Consider the following 10,729-nt stretch of genomic DNA (forward strand, 5'->3'; position numbering starts at 1 on the left):
GATGTAAGGTATAATACAACATATACAAACAATAACTTCTTTATGTCAAAATCGCAGCACTGATTAGAGGTCATGAGCACATACAGTGTGTAGCCTAGTACATAATACACAATGTACATAGTTTGTGTGCATCTATTCACTGACAGTAAAGTAGAGCTGACGTGCATGAATGACCATGCGTCTCCGTTGGAGTGGCTTTGTAAACTATGTAAAGCAGAGTATCTTATGTTTATTTTAATGATGATGAGAGTATATACACATTTACATGTACTTAAGCGTTATTAATTGGTTATGGTATTGAATACTGTAGCTGAAGACTAAAGGCTAATAGCTAAAGGGGATATTTTTGAAAAAAACACATTTCTTCTTTTACATAGAATTACTCAATGAATATTGAAGTATCATTGACTTTGTTTTAAGTGATATGCATTTATTGTCGACTCTAAATTGTTACATGAAGAGGTTTTAAACATGTAGTTACTGCATGAGTTCTTTCTTTTGTTGTTTCTTTTCTGCTTTTGCAGAGGTTTTTCTTCTTTGTATTGAAATTTATGCAGATTAGCTCAAGTAGGAAATAAAATTCCGCTCATATCCTACAACCTCGAGTCGTGTCATTGTGTTCTGGTAGTGCATCCTTCCTGACAACCGCCCCCCCCCCTTCTCTCGAATTACCAGAATACTACATTAATATAATTGCCTTAATTTGTATTTGAAAAAAGTGGAAATATATTCGACAATTATTAACTTATAATAAAATCTTTAATGTTATTTGATCGCACATGTACGTGTTCAGGCGTCAGTTATAATAAATAAATTTGTAAAACATTTGAATAAAGGTACGCTGTATTGTTACCCATAAAGTTATATACTTAATCCATCAAGAATAACTCATATTGTTTGTTTGATTGATTTTATTTCTGCGTTCAAAAAGATACAAATTCAAATTCAAACATTCGAACAATAACAAATACAATGAATAAAATGTTTACAAAAGTAATTAAATAGAAAATAGTGTACAATTATATAATACGATAAACATGTACGAAGCATACAAATAAGATAAGAAATATATAGTAAATATTTTCCAATAAATTAGAGAGATAATATAGAACGTAGGAGACCACCATTGTGAGCGGTTAATAATAATAATAATAATAATACATATGATTTATAAGGCGCCAAATCCACTTGACAGTCAAATGCTCAAGGCTCAAGGCTCATGGCCGGAGATGGATTGTCACAAGAAAAGAGGTTACACAAATTATTTCAAATTGATAGGCAACGGTGTATATACGATTTGATTTATGTGCTACATCAAATATTCATCAATAAGTTATGTGATCAGAAAGCTATTGCACATAAATTCGAAATCTATATGACAATTATTAACTCGTAATAAAGTTATGAAAATTATTGTGTGCTCATTGCGCATGTTTCTTTCAAGGCGTCGGCTATAAAATAAACACAGTAGTTTGAATGAAGTAATGCTGTATTGTTGCCCATTAAGTTATATACTTTATCCATCAAGAATAAATCGTATCGTTACAATCATTTCATGAAAAGAGGTAAAGAAAAATTATTTCAAATGTATGAGCAACAGTGTATATACACGACTTGATTTGTATGCTATGACAAAATATCCAACAATAAGAAGTTATGGAGTACCAAGATAAATGAAATAATTAAAAACGCAAATAAATAAAATTACTACGTATCTCTAAAAATGAATTTTCGATTATGATTTACCAACTGCGTATGAGCAAGACAATCTTATATGTGTGATAATAGTAGTTATAATAGTCTGTCCATACAGGGATAATTAATGAGCCATGCATAGTGAAGAGACTACATACAGGGTGGTGTTCATATTCAGTTCTGAGCTACATACCGTTTAAAACAGATACAGCATATATACCACACGTACCTCTTCATATATAACCATGATGGCCGCCAATCGCTCATGAAAAAAGTCCGCCACTACGACAGCCACCATCCACAACACTATGCTAAACACGCCTCTATAAGGTCAGGGTGATACTATAAACTTGTAAAGGGACACGTACCAGAGATTCGCGCCACCAATGTCTTGCACCTGGCCAGTTTTTCAATTTCTCCGGTGGAGCAGAAGAAGCTCAAACCAGCAACTACTACAGGCCTGGGGAGTGTTTCACAAAGACTAAGATCGACTTTAAGTTGGACTTAACTGTGGCAGGCCATTCATGCCACTGGTTCATGCTCTCACCATTGGTCTCTCAATTATGATCTTTAGAATATTTTTTTCTTCAATAATGAACTATCAATTTTTTTTAATTCTGTAGATTTTTGACCGTGATTTGTACGTCCCTTGAGAAACAAATGTCAGGAATGGTCAGAGGTACTAGTGACTCCTGGCAATGATTCTATGTACACTCGTTGATCTTAGTGTTGGTACTTTACCTTACTGTCTTTGAAAATAAGAGTATCTTTGCATTAATAGATGCAATGCACGTGAACTGCGTGAGAGAACCGAAGCATGCGTATGATTCCCACAAACTTTATTCAAAACAATTATTTGTTCGTTTTCTTTTGTATCATAGTTATATGGTGACAGAAAAGGCGAAAATGGTTTACCGTTAAGGAAGAGGCGGTGTGTCATTTGAGTCAGGAGATAAACGTGGATAAATGTGAAATTGAAGCAGGTTCGAAACCATTTCATTTGGGTGGGAAGCGCTTTGCTGTATAGTCAAGAAATTCAGGGGAGTCCCATACATGAACATTCGAGAATACTACAACATGAAGGGTACTAACAGGATACTCCCTTGGCAGAAGGGTATCAACTTAACGGAAGAAAATTGGTCAGAAACAAATTTGAAATAAGCGATGCCGTCAGAGCTTTCAGTAATATCAAGAAATAATTTTACAACTTGATATTTGTTTGGTTTTGATAATCCAACGTTTAGAAAAGAAAAAAAAAAAAAAAAAAAAAAGAGGGAAAAAAAAGATAAAAAGAAAAGAAGATATTTTAAAGATACCTAACTGACGCTAATCCCTTTTCCCGTAATCAGGCTTCAATCGCTGATTACTTTAAATTAATCAAGAGCTTCCAAGAACCTTATCCACTGCACATGGACATCTATCTCCTTCATCACCACTCACACCAGAAGTCATGATAATCGGATATTCTCTATCAGCAGCCCCGGTTGTCCGCCGACTGTTGAAGCAGAATGCCGTCATAGAAGGAGTGACTTTACCAAGGGGAACAAGCAAACCTCCATCTACAGCGACCTCCTCGGTTCAGATGGAGTTATACGTACCAGAAAAGGTCCTTCGAAGTCTCCAGAAACTCAGCAGAAAGCTCAACTACGAGGAGGAGATGGAGGTGGCTGTGGAGGAAGAGGAGGAAAGTCTAGACACAGATGTCAGTATGTAAGAGGTGGAGACGGCGAAAGACGACATACATCTTCCAGTAGCACCTGTCCTCATGGCCGTCAAGGCACTTTCGGGTTTATACACGAGTCGGTGGATCAGTCGTGCACAGGATGCAGACTCAACTATCCCAGCCAGAAAGACCATGATGACTGTTTGTGGCTAGAGTGGCCAGACAGGGTAGATAAATATTTCGATGAGGCCATCACCAAGCTCACCAAGGAGCGATAACTTTCGCTAATTTGTAAACATGGTGTACATCGAGAATGAAATGTTCGAAGAGGAGTAGAATCGACGCTTTTTCAGTTGCGTGAAAGAAACCACACATTTTTTTCATAGTGAACTGAAAAAGAAGGACGTTCTGCCATTCATCATAAGCAAACTAAAAGACCTATAACGGCGGAATAACTTTAACCGGAAATTTAAAAAGTGAATTTCGTATACTCATTTGAAGTATGAATCCACGTTTTTTCATGAATTAAAAACAACTAATCTGTAACCGCGTAATTTTTTAACTTAACTAAAGCGCATCAGTCGTGCACAGGATGCAGACTCAACTATCCCAGCCAGAAAGACCATGATGACTGTTTGTGGCTAGATAAATGTGAATTTGAAGCAGGTTCGAAACCATTTCATTTGGGTGGGAGGCGCTTTGCTGTAGTCAAGAAATTCATGGGGGTCCCGAATACGTGAACATTCGAGAATACTACAACATGAAGGGTACTAACAGGATGCTCCCGGGGCAGAAGGGTATCAATTTAACGGGAGAAAATTGGTCAAGACCAAATTTGATATCAGCCATGACGTCAGAGCTTTCAGTTTTTTTTTTTACCTGACTGCTAAGAAGGCATAAATGCTTGTGAAGAAATAATGTACAACTTGATATTTGTTTGGTTTTGGTTTTTGATAATCCAACATTAAGAAAAGAAGAACAACAACAAAATGAAATAAAAAGAAAAAAGAAGATAGTCCAAAAATACCTGACTGACGCTCATCCCTTTTCCCGTAATCAGGCCACAATCGCTGAAATAGTTCAAGAGTTTCCAAGACTCCCTTACCCACTGCACATGGACAGCTATCTCCTTCATCACCACTCACACCAGAAGTCATGATCATCGGATATTCTCCACCAAGAGCCTCGGTTGTCCACCGACTGCGGAAGCAGAAAACAATCATAGAGGGAGTGAATACACCAAGGGGAACAAGCAGACCTCCATCTCCAGCAACCTTCTTTGTTCAGATGGAGGTAGACGTACGTTCCTGAAAAGTCCGTTCGAATTTCTAGGAACTCCGCAGAAAGCTTAACTACGAGGAGAAGATGGAGGTGGCGGCGGCGGAGGAGCAGGAGGAGGACCGCCTAGACACAGATGTCAGTATGCAGGAGGTGCATGGAGACGGTGACTATATGGAGGCGAAAGACGACATACATTTTCCTGTAGCACCTGTTCTCCTGGCCGTCAAGGCACTTTCGGGTCTTATACACGAGTCGATGCATCAGTCGTGCACAGGATGCAGATTCAACTATCTCAGCCAGAAAGACCATGAGGACTGCATGTGGCTAGAGTGACCAGACAGGGTAGACAAGTATATCGATGAGGCCATCACCAAGCTCACCGAGGGGCGATATATTTTTGCTTTGTAAACATGGTGTACATCGAGAATGAATTGTTCGAAGAGGAGTTGGACGCTTGCGTCAGTTGCGTGAAAGAAACCACACATTTTTTTTTCATAGTGAACTGAAAAAAAAGGACATTCTGTCATTCATCATGAGCAAACTAAAAGACCTATAACGGCGGAATAACTTTAGTATCTTTGCATTAAAAGATGGAATGCAAGTGAACTGCGTGAGAGAAGTGAAGCATGCGTATGATTCCCACAAACTTGATTCAAAACAATTATTTTTTCGTTTTTGTTTTGTATCATAGGTATAATATAGTGACAGAAAAAGCGAAAGTTGGTTTACGGTTAAGGAAGAGACGGATGACATTTGAGTCAGTAGATAAACGTGGATAAATGTGAATTTGAAGCAGGTTCGAAACCATTTCATTTAGGTGGGAAGCGTTTTGCTGTAGTCAAGATATTCAGGGGAGTCCCATATACGTGAACATTCGAAACACTACATCATGAAGGGTACTAAAAGGATGCTCCCGGGGCAGAAGGGTATCAATTTAACGGGAGAACATTGGTCAAGACCAAATTTGAAATCAGCGATGCCGTCAGAGCTTTTAGTTATGTGAAGAATAGTTTTACAACTTTAAATATGTTTAGTTTTGGTTTTTGATAATCCAACATTTTAAAAAAAAAATTAAAAAAATGAAAAGAAAGAAGAAGAAAAGAAAAAAGTTCAAAAATACCTGACTGACGCTCATCCCCTTTTCTGTAATCAGGCCACAATCACTGAAATGAATCAAGAGTTTCCAAGACCCTTACCCACTGCACATGGACAGCTATCTCCTTCATCACCACTCACAACAGAAGTCATGATCATCGGATATTCTCCACCAAGAGCCCCGGCTGTCCGCCGACTGCGGAAGTAGAATGCAATAAAAGAGGGAGTGACTACACCAAGGGGAACAAGCAGACCTCCATCTCCAGCAACCTCCTCTGTTCATATGGACGTAGACGTTCCTGAAAAGACCGTTCGAAGTTTATAGAAACTACACAGAAAGCTCAACTACGAGGAGATCTGGAGGTGGCTGTGGAGGAGGAGGTCGAGGAGGAAGAGGAGGAAAGTCTAGACACAGATGTCAGTATGTAAGAGGTGGAGACGGCGAAAGGCGACATACATCTTCCAGTAGCACCTGTCCTCATGGCCGTCAATCCACTTTCGGGTCTTATACACGAGTCGGTGCATCAGTCGTGCACAGGATGCAGACTCAACTATCCCAGCCAGAAAGACCATGATGACTGTTTGTGACTAGAGTGACCAGACAGGGTAGACAAGTATATCGATGAGGCCATCACCAAGCTCACCGAGGAGCGATATACTTTCGCTTTGTAAACATGGTGTACATCGAGAATGAAATGTTCGAAGAGGAGTTGGACGCTTGCGTGAAAGAAGCCACACATTATTTTCATAGCGAACTGAAAAAGAAGGACGTTTTGTCATTCATCATGAGCAAACTAAAAGACCTATAACGGCGGAATAACTTTAAGCGGATATTGAAAAAGTGAAATTCGTATACTCATTGGAAGTTTGTATCCACTTGTGTTGTAATGTATTAAAAAACACTCTATAACAATGTAAATGTTGAACTTTAAAAAAAATATGTATTTACCTGCTTTTTGATGTTGCAGATAATGTTTAATAATTTGATTGGATTTACACTTTCGTTTAATCTTTTGTTAACGTAAACTTTCCGAGTTACATATAGAAAAGTTTTTCTAAACAAACGGAAAATGGGTTCAAGCATCGGTATACCCGTGAACAATCTTTGAATGTTACATTTACGTGACATTCTGCTCTTGTTGATCGGAGTGATTCAACCGCAGAAAGTATGGTACATTCGCTGAACTTGGATCGTTAGCTGTGACACTGAAGTTCAAGTTCCCGACACGATAAACATGTAATAACAGATAACAATGCAAGCACCACCAAAGATAAAAGCAAACTAAATACAGTTTTAAGCTGTTGCTGCAATATTGAAACATTGCCTAAAATACATTGGCGCGTACATCGAGCATGTTTTCAGAGCTAGAGAAAATGCAAAGAATGAAAGCAGAATGCAGTAAACATATTATTTATACCATCTACAATGCGACATCTTTATGTAACTTTGACATAACCGTAGGGGCAGGCGCGTACGCAGGATTTTTTCAAGGGGGGGGGTTTTAACATTTATAAATCGGTCCGAAAATTTCGCAACGACTCAGCCAGCCGCTGAATAAGGGGGGGGGGGGGGGGGGGGGGGGGTAAGAGGACACTTTTTTTTTTTTTTTTTGGTCTCGAAATTTGGAAATTTGACATTTTGCTCTGTTGGGGGGGGGGGTAAGGTCACCTTTTTAGGTCGGCCATGGGAATAATTTTTTTTTTTTTTTTTTTTTAATAATTAAAAAAAAAAAAAAAAAAAAAAAAAAAAAAATCCAAAAGGGGGGGGGGGGGGGTTTTAGGTTTTTTTTAGGGGGGTTTACACACAAAAAATTTCCAAAGGGGGGGGTTTAAACCCCCCAAACCCCCCCCCCCCTGCGTACGCGCCTGCGTAGGGGAGTGTAAAGAAAAATCTGCCAAGATAATTCGTTTTGAACTTTTGCCCCCTTCTTGCATTTGCAAGTGTATGATATTGAAATGAGACATTTTCATCCAGCCGAAACTTCTTCGTGCGATTGCAACGCAGTCTCGAGTTTCGTGAAAAAATCCTTTATTGTCAAGCTGGTCACGCCTCACGACTTACGGGCTTATCTAGCTGGGGTGAATTAAACACTATCTTGAAAAAATCCCTTTCATTCGATCCTTGAAGCATGTCATTCACAATATTATCGAACTCAAATATTCCACTCACACGAGGCATCATGTCAATCAACGCCCATTTCGGGAAACAGGCTCAAAACTTATAGAATAATCTGTGCTATTGGCATTAAACTTCTTGTTGTGTTTCTGGCTTACTCTACTTACATTGTACATACAGGTAAAGTATCATCGGATCTTGGAAGAGTCTCGCTTGCAGGACGCTTGTTGCTTGCATTCGATGATGATGATCCTCCTGTCTATTGGAGTCGCCGCAGTCCTACCAGCCACAGATTGCTTGGATCGGGGTCCGTTGATGGAGGGTCCATCCTGTGTGTTAGTCCATGGCATGGAATCCGTACCATGATGCACCGCTGATGCCACACTACTTGCCACTGGTTGCTGCTTGGCCGATGGAAGTCCACTGGTGGAAGGTCCGCCCTGCGTGTAGTCCCTGATCGTCGCATGCACCCTTGGCTGTACGTCCGGTGGATGAGGAGGATCTTGGTGCAGGCCTGCCAGCTACAGCATGATCTGTATTTTTTGTTGATAAAAACACGCATCGATTGATTTACGATAATGCCGCACACACTTTTGCAATTATACGTACATGTGAATTCAATGTTACCAAAAAAAAAAAAAAAAATCATGGCTGAATCGGATAAGACAGTGTTGAATCGAGTATGTCTCTATGTTGGACGCAAACAAAATCATTACAAATACGATGATTAGATACATACAAATACAACTTCAACTTACCTGTACTGTTTGTATCAAGAGTCTCCTCTTGTCCTAGATAATACGTCATCTTGGCAAAGACCAAGCAGTGATGATTTGGCTCGTGAGCTCCTCGTATAACTCATCGCGTAAGGCGACACATCAGCCAGGCATGTACAGGCATGCAATCGCTGTACAAGTTTGGCCATGGTTGCAAAAATATGCTGAATGTACGAGTTGGCTAATGGCGAATAAAGTTGGAGCATCTTCTTAAGTGATCGGCAGACTAACTGAGGTTTAAAGCTTAACAGGTATGGGCCCACTCCACATGCAGTGCACTCCAAATCGCAACAAATCGTCCAATCATAATTGATACAACTTCTACCGTTACGTAATTACTTCACCATCAGCCAACCAGAGGGAAGCACAAGGAAGGAAGAGGAAGTGACCTCATACTTACCACGCCATTGGTCAGGCATTGTGTCCCTTCCTGGTCATTACTAACTCTATTGTCATAAACCCACACCACCTTCCTCTCTACCTGCGACCCATCCACACACCAAAGAATGTACACCCTTGATCATAACAAATGGACTTGGACATGATGCTTCCTTCGTATTTCTTGTCCCGCTTGTTTCCTCCCAAAACAGAAGTCTACTGTTCTCATTAGATGAGACCATCCTGCAGAGAACCGACCAGTCCAACAACTTTAATAAAAAAGGAAAATCACGAAACAAATACCTTTCTCTTTTTTCTCTCTCTCTCCTCTCTCTCTCTCTCTCTCCTTCCCTCTCTCTCTCTCTCTCTCTCTCCCTCCCTCCCCTATCTCTCTCTCTCTCTCTCTCTATAATTATATATCTCTTTCCTGCACTGTATCATCATCATCATGCATCACCCACACGATGTCTTAAACAATGAAGAGAGACTAAAGAGGGACGTCATCACGATCACACCTTCTCTGCTTTACTTTATACAGACTCATCGTATGCAACCTTTACACTCCCAAACACAGTAACACGTAGAAATAGCATCTTGGTGCGCATGGCGTGTTTTTTATCGATAACCATGAAAACTCCTCTCTTCTGACAATCAAAGAGGAAAAAATGCTAATCCAAAGACGGAAATCCTGAAAGAATTTTTTTAATTGGTCTATTATACTTTTAATTAATGTCCATTAGTTATGAATGGGTCAATATAGACAAAAAAGACAGAAAATTACAAATATATCATCTAACATAGAAATTATCTTTAAAAAGAGATAACAAAATTTATTTGCGTTAGCCCATATATCTATTTACAACACGCCCCCTCCCCCAATCCCGTGGATTTTCACGGGTCCTGCTAGTTTATAACTAATATCTGACGGCCAAGAATAGCTTGCTGCGCGCCTGAATTGGCTGCTCCCCCAAAAGGAGAAAATAATATGTGAAATTTTATATTCTGTCTTTTTCCTTCATCAAGAATAGACAGTTGATACAAACATGAACAAAATACATGGATATCAGCAGTGAGACAAATTAGTCTTGTAGTCGATATCCTGATATTTTTATGGTATCGGGTTCGATACTCAGCTAATGCATTTTTTTATTTGTTGGTTTTCTCTCGAAATTGACGGCTTTTACTAAACACCAGGGTCGCGGCGCGCTGGAAAAAACAATTTATTGTAATGATGACGATCTGGATATGCATAGACAGAAGTTTTGCACATAATGGTCAGATAGCACCAGTGACAAAGATTGATGTGAAATATGCAAAATGCAAGAGTGAGAGAGAGAGAGAGAGGGGGGGGGGGGGGAAGGGGGAATGAGAGGTCACGAGAAGAGAGAGGAGAGAGAGAGAAAGGGATACTCGAAGAGGATCCAATACCGCAGCCCAAATCAAATAAAGTCGAGTAGATGAGAAACGTTATCCACATAGTTACAATAACATTCAATAATTTAGCGGGAAAGCCAGATATTGAAAAAATATTCTTTTTGTTTTCTTCTTCAATTTGGCCAGTTATATAATAATTATTGTTGTTATTGTTTATGTTAGGGAAAAGGAATCTAAAATCACAATGTTTCAATGAATTCCTTAAAAAAAAAAAAAAATAGGAGTCTATTCCGGGGGGGGGGGGGGGGGGGAGAGTGGTAGTGTAGCTAAACAAAAAACTATTGGGTGCCT

Source organism: Strongylocentrotus purpuratus, unplaced genomic scaffold, assembly GCF_000002235.5.
Source record: "Strongylocentrotus purpuratus isolate Spur 01 unplaced genomic scaffold, Spur_5.0 spur5_scaffold_7, whole genome shotgun sequence".
NCBI lineage: Eukaryota > Metazoa > Echinodermata > Echinoidea > Camarodonta > Strongylocentrotidae > Strongylocentrotus > Strongylocentrotus purpuratus.